The sequence below is a fragment of the Pteropus medius genome, unplaced genomic scaffold (assembly GCF_902729225.1).
Source record: "Pteropus medius unplaced genomic scaffold, Ma_sr-lr_union100, whole genome shotgun sequence".
NCBI classification, from domain to species: Eukaryota; Metazoa; Chordata; class Mammalia; order Chiroptera; family Pteropodidae; genus Pteropus; species Pteropus medius.
In genome coordinates, this window is record NW_024355205.1 from 25,415,300 (window position 1) to 25,429,601 (window position 14,302).

The following is a 14,302-nucleotide window of genomic DNA, read 5'->3' on the forward strand; positions in this document are numbered from 1 at the left end:
TTGGCTCTACAATGAGAGAAAGATCGATAGGCACAATAATCAGAAAGTTCTTCAGATACTTGATTAAGTATCTTTTCTCCATCTATATATTTTATGTAATCTAAATACATATTTAGTATTTCTGAGGACACTTTAGGGTCCTAATTGAGATGGGCAAAAATGTAATTAACATACCAAACAGATTCTAAGACTATATGAAAAAAAAGAATGTAAAATACCTCATTAAGAATTTTTTTCTTGTGAAAATGATACCATTTTAAGATTTTGTGTCAAATAAAATTAATTTTTAAAATTAATTTTACCTGTTTATTTTTACTTTTTAGAATAACTACAAGAAAATTTTAAATTACATATTTGGCTTACTTTATACTTCTAACAGCCAGTATTGGTCTAAACCATTACGCTGTATGTACTAAAGTGAAAACTATAGCAGTTGTCTGCAACTATTGGGACTTTCCATTCCTTGTTGACACACTAAGTGTAACTGGTAAAAGATGTTAAGGGTCCTCATAAAATCACAAATATAAAACCACTCCAGTTCCTTCCCCCTCCTGGACATCAGCAGAAGGGGAGAAACTAACACACTTTTTAGAACTGTATCTGTAATCTTATTTTATTTATTTATTTATTTATTTATTTATTTATTTATTTATTTATTTTTAGGCGAGGTAACCCTTGGTTGGCCTCACAGATTGCAAAAACCTTGTCAACTTACAATTGCTTATTTTTTATTTTATTTTTTATGCCTACAGCACCTGGTCTTCCTGGGTGGTCTCCCATCCAAGTACTAACCAGGCCCAACCCTGCTTAGCTTCTGAGATCAGATGGCATCAGGCTTGTTCAGGGTGACATGGCCATAGACTGAATTTGTAATTTTAAATTTCATCAGGATTGGGAGTCACCCAGTGCAAGGAAAAGAGCTTGGTTTTGGAGAAAGCTAAGCAAAGGTGTGAATCTTTGTCCAGCAACCTAAACTGTGTGACCATATCCAGGTTTACTAAATTTCTCTCGCCCTCATTTTCCTCAACTATTGAGTATGAATAATAATAATATCTACCTTGTATTATTATGTAAAACATAAATAACACATATTAAATAACGGGCACTGTGTAGACATTGTTAATTATTTTTACCATGGTTAAGTAGTTATTCACTCTTTATGTGTTACTTGTAAAATGAAGCCAATGCTATTTGAGAACCAGCTATTTTAATTCTTCATTTTATTCTTTGATGATAGAGTAGATGTTCTCATGTGGACTCTCCCCAAGAAGAACCTAGAAAATAGTTGGAAAGTTATTGGCTCTCTTAAATAACAAAGAAACAGGACAACCAACCTGAATAAAATACTGCCATTATAGCTCACTCGATTTCTTTCATTTGTAATAGACCACATGAAAAACAACAGAGAACCACTGAAATCCCTAAAGGATGATTACACAGATACTCTTAGTATTTCTCTTAGTGCTTTAAATACAATGTAAAAATAATTACAACATTACTTCAATATATTTAGTTGTTGAATAAAACCAGGATCAATCTCTAAGAGAAATGGATTTCTTAGCAGTTAGGGTCTATGTTATCAAACTCAAAATTAAATAGCAATTTCCCCACAAGCCAACCACATATTAAGGAGACCATCACTGTTATAAATTATGTAAGAAGGATAGAAAAGTGTTTCCAAGGGGATTTCAAATGTGTCACTAAACATGAAAGTTTAATATTATTTGAATTTTAAACAGAGTAATATAGACTTGGGGGATAACAAAATATTTCCAAGGTTCTGATCACATGCACCTGTTGATATCCAAATATTTAGGGAAATAGAAGAACAAAATGAAGGTCTATAGTTGCTTTTATTTAAATCCACCATATTTATTTCATAACTCTATTACGTGACTGCTATCATTTGCATTTATTTCTAGTTTAAAATTTAAAAAGAGCAGCAATCATCTTTTATAATTAGCATCAACCCCTGCAGGGGTTTATAAAGAAGATGCATTCCTTTTGTTAAGGAAGACTTTATTACACATTGTTAGCTTATTGCTTTACCAAGAAAAAAAATGTAGGGCATAGAACAATGCAAGAGATGCTAAATGTGTGACCTTAAGACACAATGTTGATGTGCAGAATGAGGAAATGGAGTAAATAATCATTTATAAAATTGAGCCCTTTAGTATGCTTAAACTTTATTTTTTATAATTTGATATTTTTCTATAAGCCTTTAAGAAGCTTTAAACATTTTGGTTATGGCTGCATTATAATGCCAAGGCTGTAGATTCATACACCCTTTACATAATTTTTTGCACTATAAGAAATTAAACTTTAATTATTAACCTGTGAGGTTTAGTTTGACATTTCTGTCAAATATATATAACTTACTTCCTAACAGAGTCAAATCTAATCTTCAGTGTTTAAATTACACTATTTATTTTGGTTTTATTATTAACTTTGTTTCACTATTATTCACTTTGAGTCTCTGCTACATCTGTCTCCTCTCCATGTGAAGAATTTATAATTATTTAAAGGAAGACCATACATATTTGCAAATTTCACGATCTAAAGTCTTTTTGAGATGTGTATGTCACCAGTCTTTTATAGTATCTCTGTTGCAACTATAAAGCACATTACAATTAACCATCTCCCAGTTTGCCCAACCCTGTAAATGCTTGTTATTTTTGTTGATTACATAAAGCAGACTTTTTATTGTTTTGGCAAACATGGTACAGAAGCTATAAACTAAACACCAGAATGGGCCATAAAATTTTTCTGTTAAATCAAGCTCCATTGCTGGACTGAGAATACATTGACTGTAATGTAGATTCGATGTATTTTTGAAAATATTATACCAATTTTAATACATTTTCTTTCATTTAATAAAAAAAAAATGTGATAGATATACTGAGGTCAACATTCAGGTGACAAAGATTATAGATCAGGCTTCATTCAAAGTACCTTTGAGGTCAATTTGCTTCTCAAGGGCAGATAAATGTAGCAATGTGTGGCAAGCCTTAATGAAATAAAACTCTCTAATCTTTGATCAGGAAATCTTCACTAGCTCCATCCGGCAGTTGCCCTGTAAGGAGAATAATACTGAGAAAAACAGCAATGATCATGGAAATTTGATCCATATAGATAATAAAATTAGATAACTCAGGATGAAAAAATTCTAATTTCGACCTTAAATATTTGGTTTAGTTTGAAGTATTAACTTGATCAGAGTAGCTGGAGAGTTTACCAACTGTTTCTCAACCACAGACAAACTCAGTCATTAGTGTTGAATCATCATGTTTATTGTTTCCATAGACAAAACAATGAAGAGCTATTTGGAGTTTAAGTTTTCTAGTTTAGCAAATTAATTCATGTAATTTGGATAATTTCCAGTGTTCCCACTCTCTTTGATTTGTGTTGACGAAGGCTAAATTACTCTCGGTTGCTTAACACTTGGTTGGCGGGAAACGTAATTAAAAAACAGTGGTCGCAGCCATGTCAATGCCCTAAATGTCATTCAGATTATTCCAGACCACTTTAATTAAAAAACAACAACAACAACAACAACAACAAACTATTGAATACAGCCTCACGTGAATAAACCATGTAAACACATAAACTCATCTTTTAATGACTGACATAATTTGACTAGCAGAACACATTGGGAAAAGATATAAGCATTAGACAGTATAAGCCATAATATATTTTCTTTATGATTGGACATTAGCTGTCATAACCTTTTTGAAAGTGTGGTTTTTTTGTACCCAAGCAGATGCACCTTACCTACCTCAACCATTGAATATGTATTTCAATTTACTCTTCCTTTAAGAACAACAGATTTGAATTAATTCTGAACCAGTACCCCTGGTAACAAGCAGGATCTAGAAATGTAGTTACCTGTTGGAGCATATTAAACCCAAGACCTTATGAAGAACATTGTTTGTTCCAACCACCCAACTTACTTTGGAACTTGATCTAACTGTGAAGAGATGAGAACCACAGATTTTTAGCACATCCCACTAACTCATAAAGACTTTCAGTGAAAGTGATAACTTCTAATGGTTTCAATCCCACAAGATTACAAGCACTTGAAAGTATTATCTATAATCCAGGTGTAACTGGAATTACAATTTCCCCACCCTGCGAATTTGCACTAAAAATAAAAAAGAGGTTATAAAGTCCATAGTACGTCTCCTTTATATTTCCAGAGCTTGGTGAGAGAAGTTAAGATAAAACTCCTGGTAAACCTTTGTATAACTAAAGATGACCATCAATCAAAGAGAGTTCTTTGGTTTGGTGAAACATTGTAACTAGTCATCAATTTTTATAAATGGAATTCTTTGAGAGTTACTCTGAAAAAAAGGGACAAGAAGAGGAGAAAATGCTATGACCTTACAGATAAGAATATCTTGAAATTTAAAGTTATAGTTAACAAAAAACTGTCTTCCTTCGCCTGCAATGAAATCATGCCGACTCATATTAATATTACTGTTCCTTAAAAAGTGTGTGTGTGAGTGTGTGTGTGTGTGTGTGTGTGTATTTTCTAAGATTTATGTACTGAAAAATTTTCAACAAAAAGACAAGTCATTTACAGACCTTGGCAAAGTAACTCAAAGCTGAGCAAACTTCAATTTAAATAGGCTGAATGTAGACACCACCACCACCCTGTCCCATAGTATCGTTGTCACCTTAATAGTCCTTCTCTCTGAAATGTTATTTTAGTGGGCAATTTTGTTTTGGGGTTGCCACGATGTCAAAAAGGCAATGAATCCTAAGGTGAAATCATTTCCTTTCGTTAATGAATGGGGTTTTTCCAAAGGAGATATTTCCAAAAGAGTTTGGAGATTTGCCTTGGAGGTATAGAAGGATAATCCTCAGAGCGAGAGAAATGATGATGCAACAAGCAAGCAAGACTCGATTGTGTGTGTGTGTGTGTGTGTGTGTGTGTGTGCGCACGCGCGCGTGCATGCTTGCGCACGCGCACTCATGTGTGTATGCACCTGAATGTACACGTTTTATTTAGACTATCAAAACAGTTATGTTTTTATGTTTTTCATTGAGTTTCAAGTTTTATCTGAAAATATTAAAATTCTCTCTGTTATCCCTAAGCTTTCAGTCAAGTGTATCATGCAGTCGTAATCTTACGCTAATGGAATTCTGTACAATTAAGTGACAAGGATGTGAAAGGGAGTTTTGAATGAAGCAAGTGTCTTGGTAGCAGCATCTTGTCAAGTGAACATAGTTTCAGAGCCATAGGCAGTCAAGAGCTAGAACAGAGTTGCAGGCAGAGAGAGACAAGAGAACAGCAAGACGACGATTTAAGACTATGGTTGGGACGGAGGACCTTGTGGAATGAGTTCTTGTAAGTTTGTACTGTAATATATAGTCATCTATCAGAAAGACAGAGAGGTTACAAATTAGATATGAAGAACAGTGCCTACAGGAGAAAGCAAGTACTTGGTTTGGCTGCTCTGTAATCTCATTCATGCTCATCAATTAAATTTTCGGTGCTGATACCACTGTGTTTTGTTATTTCTTTATATGTAATCCAATTCCTAGATCAACCCACTTCGAATACATTCAGGTACAGGAATTAGATAATTAGACCATAGGTAACTCTGCTGTCCCACTGCACGTCCTCCACTTCCTCACCCACGCTCACCATGAGGTATTGCCCAAAGATTAGCTGCTTCAAGTATGTGGAAAACAGGAGCTTTTCTTTGTGAAATTAGATTGCTCTCTGTTTATATGCTCTGTTGCTTTTTTTATTTTTATTTTTTTGAGCTTATCAGATAATGTTAGCAAAGTGCTGAAATAATGAAATGCCAATATTAATTTATAAATATCACTGGGATGCCTTAAATGAACTGGAGCAGCACACAATGATTTGTGATAGAATGTGCATTGTCTAATTAGACTAATAAATATGAGCGAATATTTAATCAATTAGGTTTATTTGTTTTGTGATCCATTTAAAAGTTTGTCTTGTGATATAAAATGCAGAATAAATAATAGTTCATAGATTAGAAATTTTCCAAATAAAACTCACTGGTTGAGTTTGTTGCCCAAAAATGAACATGGGATTAATGAAAAGCAACAGAATAATGAATCTTATTCTATTTCTAAAAGCAAATTGTTTTCTCATGTGATAAATTCTTAGATGTAGAAAAGACAATTAACTGTGCTACCTTTAGTAAAGATATTTGCATTTTGTCATTTTTGTTTGGGGAAAGTGACAATTATCATTACATTTTCTAATTAATACACTGTACTTACGTTATAAAATGCAGAGAATTTAAGTGTTCTATGAGATATGCATGTGACTGATCTAATTTGCCACTTGTGCACCAATTAATGGAGCTTAATACTCCCAGAATAATTACAGCAAGTACAACTTTCAACACATTTCAGGTCTTAATGAAAATAACAGAATTCTTCAAAAAGATAAGCAACAAACCAGTGGGCTGACAACAGAACAGGAAGTTTGAGAAAGAAGGACAGGAACCAGGATAGAGACCAGAGGAAGTGAGCAGGTACAAAACCATAAACCCAGGAAACGTTTGAAGGCCAAACCTGAAATATTTGCGTTAAACCGAGATGACTAAAAGAAGCTAAACAGATCCCAGGAGAATAGCAAAACCCCAGCTCCGGCATACACAAAACTCTAACGCCCCTTGTAAGAAAAAAAGCTGCAATTTCAGCCCTCAAAATTATCTAAGATTATGTTAAATTTAAAAACACATATTTTATTTATATATGCTATATATGATATTGTTTATATATGTATGATATGCTATATATATGAAAAAATATATATCTTTACACATATACATACACATATATACATACATACACACAAAACATGCAAGGAAATAAAACAATAAGTGGAATAAAAAAACATATTCTGTTGCTGATACTGGCAATAGCAGCAACAGAATATGAATAGACAATAAAATAACTATGTGAAAAATAGCGAAAGGAATAAAAAAGAAGTTTTAAAAATTCACAAATACAAAAAAAAGACCTTTTAGAAATGGAAATAATAGTTATTGAAATTTAAAATGCAGTTAGTAGACTAAAACAGCAGACACAGCTGAAGACAAAAATTGTAAATTGGGAATGGATTTGAAGAAATCAGAGAAAATTCACACGGGAGAATAGAAAGGAGCTCCTTAACTTAATATAAATAATCTACCAAAATCCTACAGAAATCTTCATGATTAATTAGTGAAAGGTTAGAAACATTTCTTCTAAGCTTGGGAGCATTATTAGGATACTAATTATCACTACTTCGATTCAACATTGAATTGGAGAATCTAAACTGCTGTGTGAAAAAAGAAATAAGTGTATGGAATTGGAAAGAAATGCTTGAAAACGATCACTGGCTACAAGAAAATTCAAAAACAAAACTCTGCAGATCCAAAGACAAATGATTAAAATTCATGCAAAGTAACAAGAAGAAAATCCTGAGATGTTCTAAATTAAATCACAGCAGCTGGAAAGTGAGAGAAAGAGACATAACTGTTAGTCTACTAATAGCTGCTCACATGCCTGCCATTGCCTGTTGAAACTTCAGATTAATTTCTAGGTGGCTATTTCTGCAGATTATTTCAGCTAAAGACCATCGAAGTCCAGGATGCCCTGCTTGCTGTTTGCACGTGGGCTTTTCAGACTACTGCCCATAACCAATCTACAGGAGTGGACATTTCTTTATGCCGATTCTGGGCTGATCCCAGAGCTGGCCCTGCTTCACTTTCTCCCACCTCTTTGCCCATAGCTAATGTACAAACTTTTATACAGCTCACTTATTTTTTTCCCCTTCCCCCTATCATAGTTTGGGGTGGTCTAAATCAGTCATTACCCACGTGCTGCTGAGGGGACCTCGGTTCTTTCCACTGATGCAGTGAAGAATTACAGATCAGTGAAATTTAGGAAAAATAAGATTTATTAAAGTATGTTTCGAAAGAGAAATGGGCTATGCCAGAAATGGCCACAGCCCCATAGAAGTGGGGAGGTCTGCATTATATTTGGGCCATGATGGGAGGTTACAAGGCTGGTGCTAGATGACTGGCATATGAGGTCATTTTGATTAACAGCTGTTAACATAACTTTTTGTCTACTGTGCGTGCGGTTACCTAGAATTCAGTCTGTTGTAATTAGATTCATGAACTTCTAAGAATACATATACTGAGGCTAAGATCAAAGAAGGACAGTGTATGTACTAACTGCACAAGCATTTGTAACCGGCCTAAACCAAGGGCTATTTTGTGGTTTTTGACTTTTTTCTATTTCAGGATGTAAAGATGTCTTTAACAGTTAAATGGGTCTTTCTGGGCAGTCTTAAGGGAGGTCTCTGAATTGGGCCTGTACTCGCCTGTGGCTCATATCTTCCTAACTGCCTAACATTCCCATTTTATGTATAAAAACTCTTGCAAACTTCGGAATATAACATGTTGTCTTTTCTACCTAACCATGCTGCGGGCGGTTTAGATTCCATGACCCAAGACCAGTCTTCTTTTTGGTTAGCATTTGAGCTCAATAAAGTCTTGCTTTCAAAAAAGATATCCGCTGTGGAAGTTATATTATGAATTTTGTTTAACAAAAGTTTAGAAAAAATGCCTCAATGAAAAAGCCGTCTATACAAAATCAGTTTCATTTTGATATGCCTGAAAAGAACATTTATAAAATAGTATTCAAAATGATGCAATTCACAGCAGTATAAAAATAATAGAATGCACTTATTTTTTTAACGATAAAAGATCATTGCTAGACATTGAAGAAGGATGAAATACATAGAGGAATACACTGTTCTTTGAGAAAAAAACTCATTTCCTTGAAATTGTGAATAATTGTATTATGATATTGTGTTTTACAGTAAGAGATATATATTTAGTCTTCTTCTCTGGCTTCCTTAGTTTCTGGCACAAAGCTCCTGAAAGCATTGAAAATTCCTAAGTGAAGAGAGGGATAAATGTGTTTTATTATGTTCATGGTGACTTTTGGACTGCCCTAGGTCACCTAAGGATAAAGAAAAATCTAACAACGGTGTTAGAGAATGGGAACTTTCAGTCCACCATGACCTCCAGGGAGGGAAGACTGGGCTTGAGGTTGAATCAGTCACAAGTGGTCAATGATTTAATGTCCTGCTTCTGTGAGGAAATCTCTGTGAAAACCCAAAGAATGGGGTTTGAAGAGCTTCCAGGTTGGGAAACAACCAGGATTAGGGAACAAGAGGGTTGGGAAATGACCAGAACTGGAGGGAGTGGCATGCTCAGCGAAGGTACGGAAGCTCTGAATACTTTCACATATACCTTGCCCTTTGCATCTCTTCTATCTGGCTGTTCCTGAACTCTACGCTTTTATAATAAATCTGTGATCAAGTAAGTAAAATGTTTTCTGAGTTCTGTGTGCTGCTCTATCAAATTAATCGAACCCAAAGAGTGGGTTGTTAGGATCTCTGATCTATAAACGGTAGGTCAGAAGCATGGGTTATAACCAGGGCTTGCTATTGGCTTCTGAAGTTGGGGTGGGGGTGGGGCAGGCTGTCTTGTAAGATTGAACCTTTAACCTGTGGGGTCCGATGCTATCTTCAGGCAGGTAGTGTCACAACTGAGTTGAATTGTAGGACATGCAACTGGCGTCACAAAGAATTCCTTGGCTGTATGAGGAACCCCTCCCACACTGAAACTGAATGCAGAATTTTATGTGTATATTGATTTAATGCAATTCCAATCAAATTCTAAATGGGATTTTTTTTTTTTCAGAAAAAACAACCTGCTGAATATCAAAACTGATATGGCAGAGAAAATTTTAAGAACTAAGATATCTCTATAGAAGTATATTATTAGGCCTTCTCCCTAATTGGATTTATTCTATTATAAAGCTATAATATTTAAGATAGGATCATTTTGGTGCAGGTTTTTTTGGGGAGTTTTTTGTTTGTTTGTTTGTTTTACCGTGGAACAATAAAACAAATCTGAAGCCAAAAACAGACACAGGAATAAACAGGATATTTAACATTTACACTTGCTTTTTCTACTGGGTAAAAAGTTCACTTCCAACAGGTCATCACTTACACATCACTTCCCAGTAAGGCTTTGTCCCTCGATATCCTATCAAAATTTTAATTTCCAAATATCTATCTGTAATTCTTGTAGGAAACGTAAAGTATCAACATTCTTTTAGGTATAGTTTACAATAATCGTCAAGAGCTTAATTAAGTAATTTATTTGAAGCATAATGTGATATTTACACAATGCAGGCAAAGGCTAACAACCAGGCCAAAAAGCAAGTTTGTAAACCTTTCCTTGAGAGTAGCAGTTAATATATTTTAGTACATTAATCTCGGGTTCTATTTAATCTCGGGTTCTATTTACATCTGTTCCCCTCCACGTTAGTTGTGACCCTCTCTCTTATTCTCACGCCTATGCACAAATTGTAATTCGACCTCACCAGAAGCGCTTTCCTTCCCTTTCGATTGATCCAAATCTGATCCCTCTGTCTAAGCTCTAGCTTCAGAAGTCATTCCTTTCCTGTCCAGCCCTCGATTATGTCCCATGTCCACACCCAGTCTGGCACTAAACAGCTCTTTCCCCAGCTTTTCCCCAAGCTTGCAGTGCCAATTCACCCTCTCCATTCGAAACTGTCAGTTGCTTCTGTTCTGCTTAGTGTCTGCCTTCTTGGTGTGTTCCCAGACTTTAGCTTCAGCAATTTATTAGTCCATTAGAATCCTAGTCTCCCTGCCTGGTTTATTTAGCTTCTCCTCCCATCACCCCTTCTCCAGTTCCCTGACCATAGCCCCTCATATTTTAGCACTTCACTTATTCATAATTGAGCTAACACATGCACACATAATTGGCTCGAAATAAGCACTCAATAATTGCCTGTTGAATGAGTGAGCGAACATTCCATTTTCAAATGAATGTGCTGGAGGTCAGGACAACACTAAACATATAAGAAATACAACTACAGATTATTAGACTAAATAAAGATACAAATTCTGTTTGTGTGGATGAGTGTGTCTGTTTGCATGAGACAGAGTGTGTGAGAGAAAAAAACAGAGACAGATAAGACAGGAAGAGTTACTTGTTCACCCCTGGAGAAACTAATACAAAATTCAAAGAGAAGCTCTCTCCTAAATAAAGATTAAATGTTAGCATACTATGATTCAACTTTGTGGGTTTCTTTCCTAAGATAGTTAGATGAAAAAGTTAGTATTTTACTAAAATAAGTTAATATTTATATTTAACTTTTGAAGACTGGTAGCCTTTGGGTCTGATTTATTTTCTATTTCCTTGTCTCTTTCTAAAAATATGTATTCCAGAATAACAAATCCTACAGAGTTTTGATCTTGTTTTTATTGTTGAAAATTAAATCTCTATGTAACAGAGCATTGTATTCAAATATTTTCTTTTATCTTCTATATAAATAAATGACTTAGATATTTCTATAGAAGGAAATTATCCTTAGACAAATTAGTGAAATGCAGAAATGAAGATAAGGAGACAGGACATGTCACAAATGACCTTTCAGGACAACATCATCTCTGTAGGTTTGAACAGGTGATTCAAGGTGCCTCAACACTGTCGACTGCGGCAGTAATGGCTACTCCTCTCCAAGTTAACCAGCGCACTAGCCCTCCCATAAGTACCCTGCTGTACTGCCTGCCAATGGGCAGTGCACCGCCCTGGGCAGCTGCCACACATGCCAGCATGAGGTGGCTCTTGGAAGGAAAGCTGGACCCTTCCTTCTTCATTCTCCTTTCTGCGTCGATACCAAACTCGAGAATGGCAAAACCCAGACTGTTTCTCGCAGACCTGGCCCCAGCCCGAGAACTCCCAGAACTACATGTAATAATGAAGCTGTGTGATGAGGCTGAGAGGAACAGCGTTGACAATATATGAGAATGTGACAAGCATTACAGAGTTTTTCTTATTAGTCATTTGCCAGCTTTGTCATTGTCTAGAAGCCTTGAGCCTTCACAGCGTGTGGTACACAGCAGGCACTCCAATGTGTTTGTTGAATGAATGAAAGCGTTCATGAGGTGGAAATCTGAATAAGACTTTGATGTATGCACATATAGTCTATGGCCAGTATTTGGTAGCAAAGGGGGATAATTAAAGTTAGCTCCCACTGTTTATCCACCATTGTTGTGTGATGAATGACAGTATATGATCACTCTGCTAAATAACAACAAGAAAACGCAAGTATTTTCTATTTTGGTATAAGCTTCATATTACTTTCTGGTTGGTTAGTCAAATGCCCTACATCTCTTTTCTTAACATCTACTCGCACACATTGTATTTTTTGCATTTAGTAGTGTCAAGACTTTTCACAGTAGGGTCTACATTTGATTTTGGCACACAATAGACAATTCCTAAGGCAACCTATAATTCCAATCCATTAGGTTAATGGATTGCAGCTGCTGTGAACAGTGGGCATGTCATCTTTTGATAATAAAGTCTAGTAAGATATAAAATATAATAATAAATAAACTGAAAAAAGATTACATCTGGCCGACACAGATTTTTTTTCTCCTTATAAAAGCCTAATAAATAAGCAGAGTTAACAGAACTGTTAGAAATACAAATAAATGTATATAAATAATCACATTATAAAATATTGAAAAAGTTACAAGTGTTAGATTTTTATTTGGGAAATCTTGGTTAATCAATATACTTTCTTTTTTTTTCAATTTTTACTTTTAAAAACTCATTACTATTGCATGTCTGCTTATTTTTACACCATTTATCATTATAGATTTTTTCAAGTGGATGTTAATAGACCACATTTTTGAGGTTTTCTTAATATAAAAACTGCTTATGGGAGAAGCAAACCTGCCACAAAAGAAAGTAAAGCATCAAGGAAGGGAGTTGGTATTTTTAATTTCTCCAAGTCATTTCTCTTAATTACAAAACAGCAAATATGTTTTCTTAAATCAATTTCATGGAGTTAAAAAAGGAAATTTTATGTTCTCATAACACACCTGGCTTCTCTGCTCAGAACACTAAAATTCTGTCCCTTGGGATAAGACTGGGGAGGAAACATAAAACACAAAATCCACCTGCTCTAGCCTCATAATGAACTATTCCACCAGTAATTAATGATCTTTGCTTCGTTCATGTCATCTGCATTAGAACCAGAATACTTTCAAAGAAACACTCTTTCCATTTCTATAAAGACAGTGTTGCTAAAATATATTGCATATCACTAATATCTGGACCTCTCTTTGCATGGTTAATACATGTGAATATCATTTTTGATGTTCATTCTGAAAAGTATCACTTTAAAGGAATTGTCTTCATGCCTCATCAATGTCAGCATACACTTTCTTTGTTTATGAAAATGAAGTAGTTTGTAAAAGAAAGATAAAGAAATAAGGAAAGGAAGGGGGAAAATGATTGGAAAGAAAAAGAGAGAAAAGGGGGTGACAGGGAGGACAGAGGAGGGGAGGGGAGAGAAAAAGTGGGGAGAGGAGAAGAAATTGTTTCCCAAATGGAAGAGCATGAGGGGGCCATGATTTTGTCCCAAGACTCATTTGCATGTATACCCCAGCTTGAAGTAATGAGGGAAAATGTGGGAAAGTAATGAGGGAAAATGTGGGATAAATAAAGCTTTAGAAATACAGCCTTAGAGCTGTGTGTCTTCATTTAAAGGACGTCTTTATTACTGAGGTGGACATAAATAAATATATGTATGCAGTTAAAGTGTTTAGGTGTTGAGACACTATGAATCTAATATCCCTTCTTCCCACCAGCTTAGGAATGCATATGTTGGTGAGAAGTTCATTTCAAACCAGGTTCATGAAAGAAAGGCTTTAGGTGTGTGTTGAGGAAGACAACAGAAATGCCTCCACCATCACCAACCCTGGTGGTAGGTTCTGAGAGAGGAATGTGGCTTCTGCGACCAGCTTCCCTCCTCAGGCAGAAACCAAGTGGCCAGCACATTTGTTGGGGCTACCACTAGTTCCAGGAGAGGGAACATAAGCAGCTTTGGGGGACAGCAGAGCTAAGAGGCTGCCAATAGCAGGGTGGTCAGGTGACAGTGACGAATGAAATGAGCTCATCCTTGGACTGGTGTTTCTAAGCAGGGGAGATATACGTGTGTCTGCCCATGGTGCTACGTATTAGAGAAGATAGATCCCATGGGGCAGAGCAGAAAGGATGCACAGAGCACTTCCAACTTCCAAGAGCAAATGGCTGGAAGACATGGGTGAAAAGCTAAAGACAGTGAGAAGAAAAGATTTAAGGCTAGAGTTTGGCTTAATCTGTGCCTGGCCTTCCTCCCTCTGAAGTTCACAGTGCAGCCACCCCAG

General features: G+C 35.6%; 1 pseudogene; it reads right to left on the reverse strand.

Annotated features, from left to right (window-relative positions):
* Positions 1–743: 743 nt before the first annotated feature.
* On the reverse strand, positions 744–862 carry LOC120599195 (uncharacterized; annotated as a pseudogene).
* Positions 863–14,302: the final 13,440 nt, after the last annotated feature.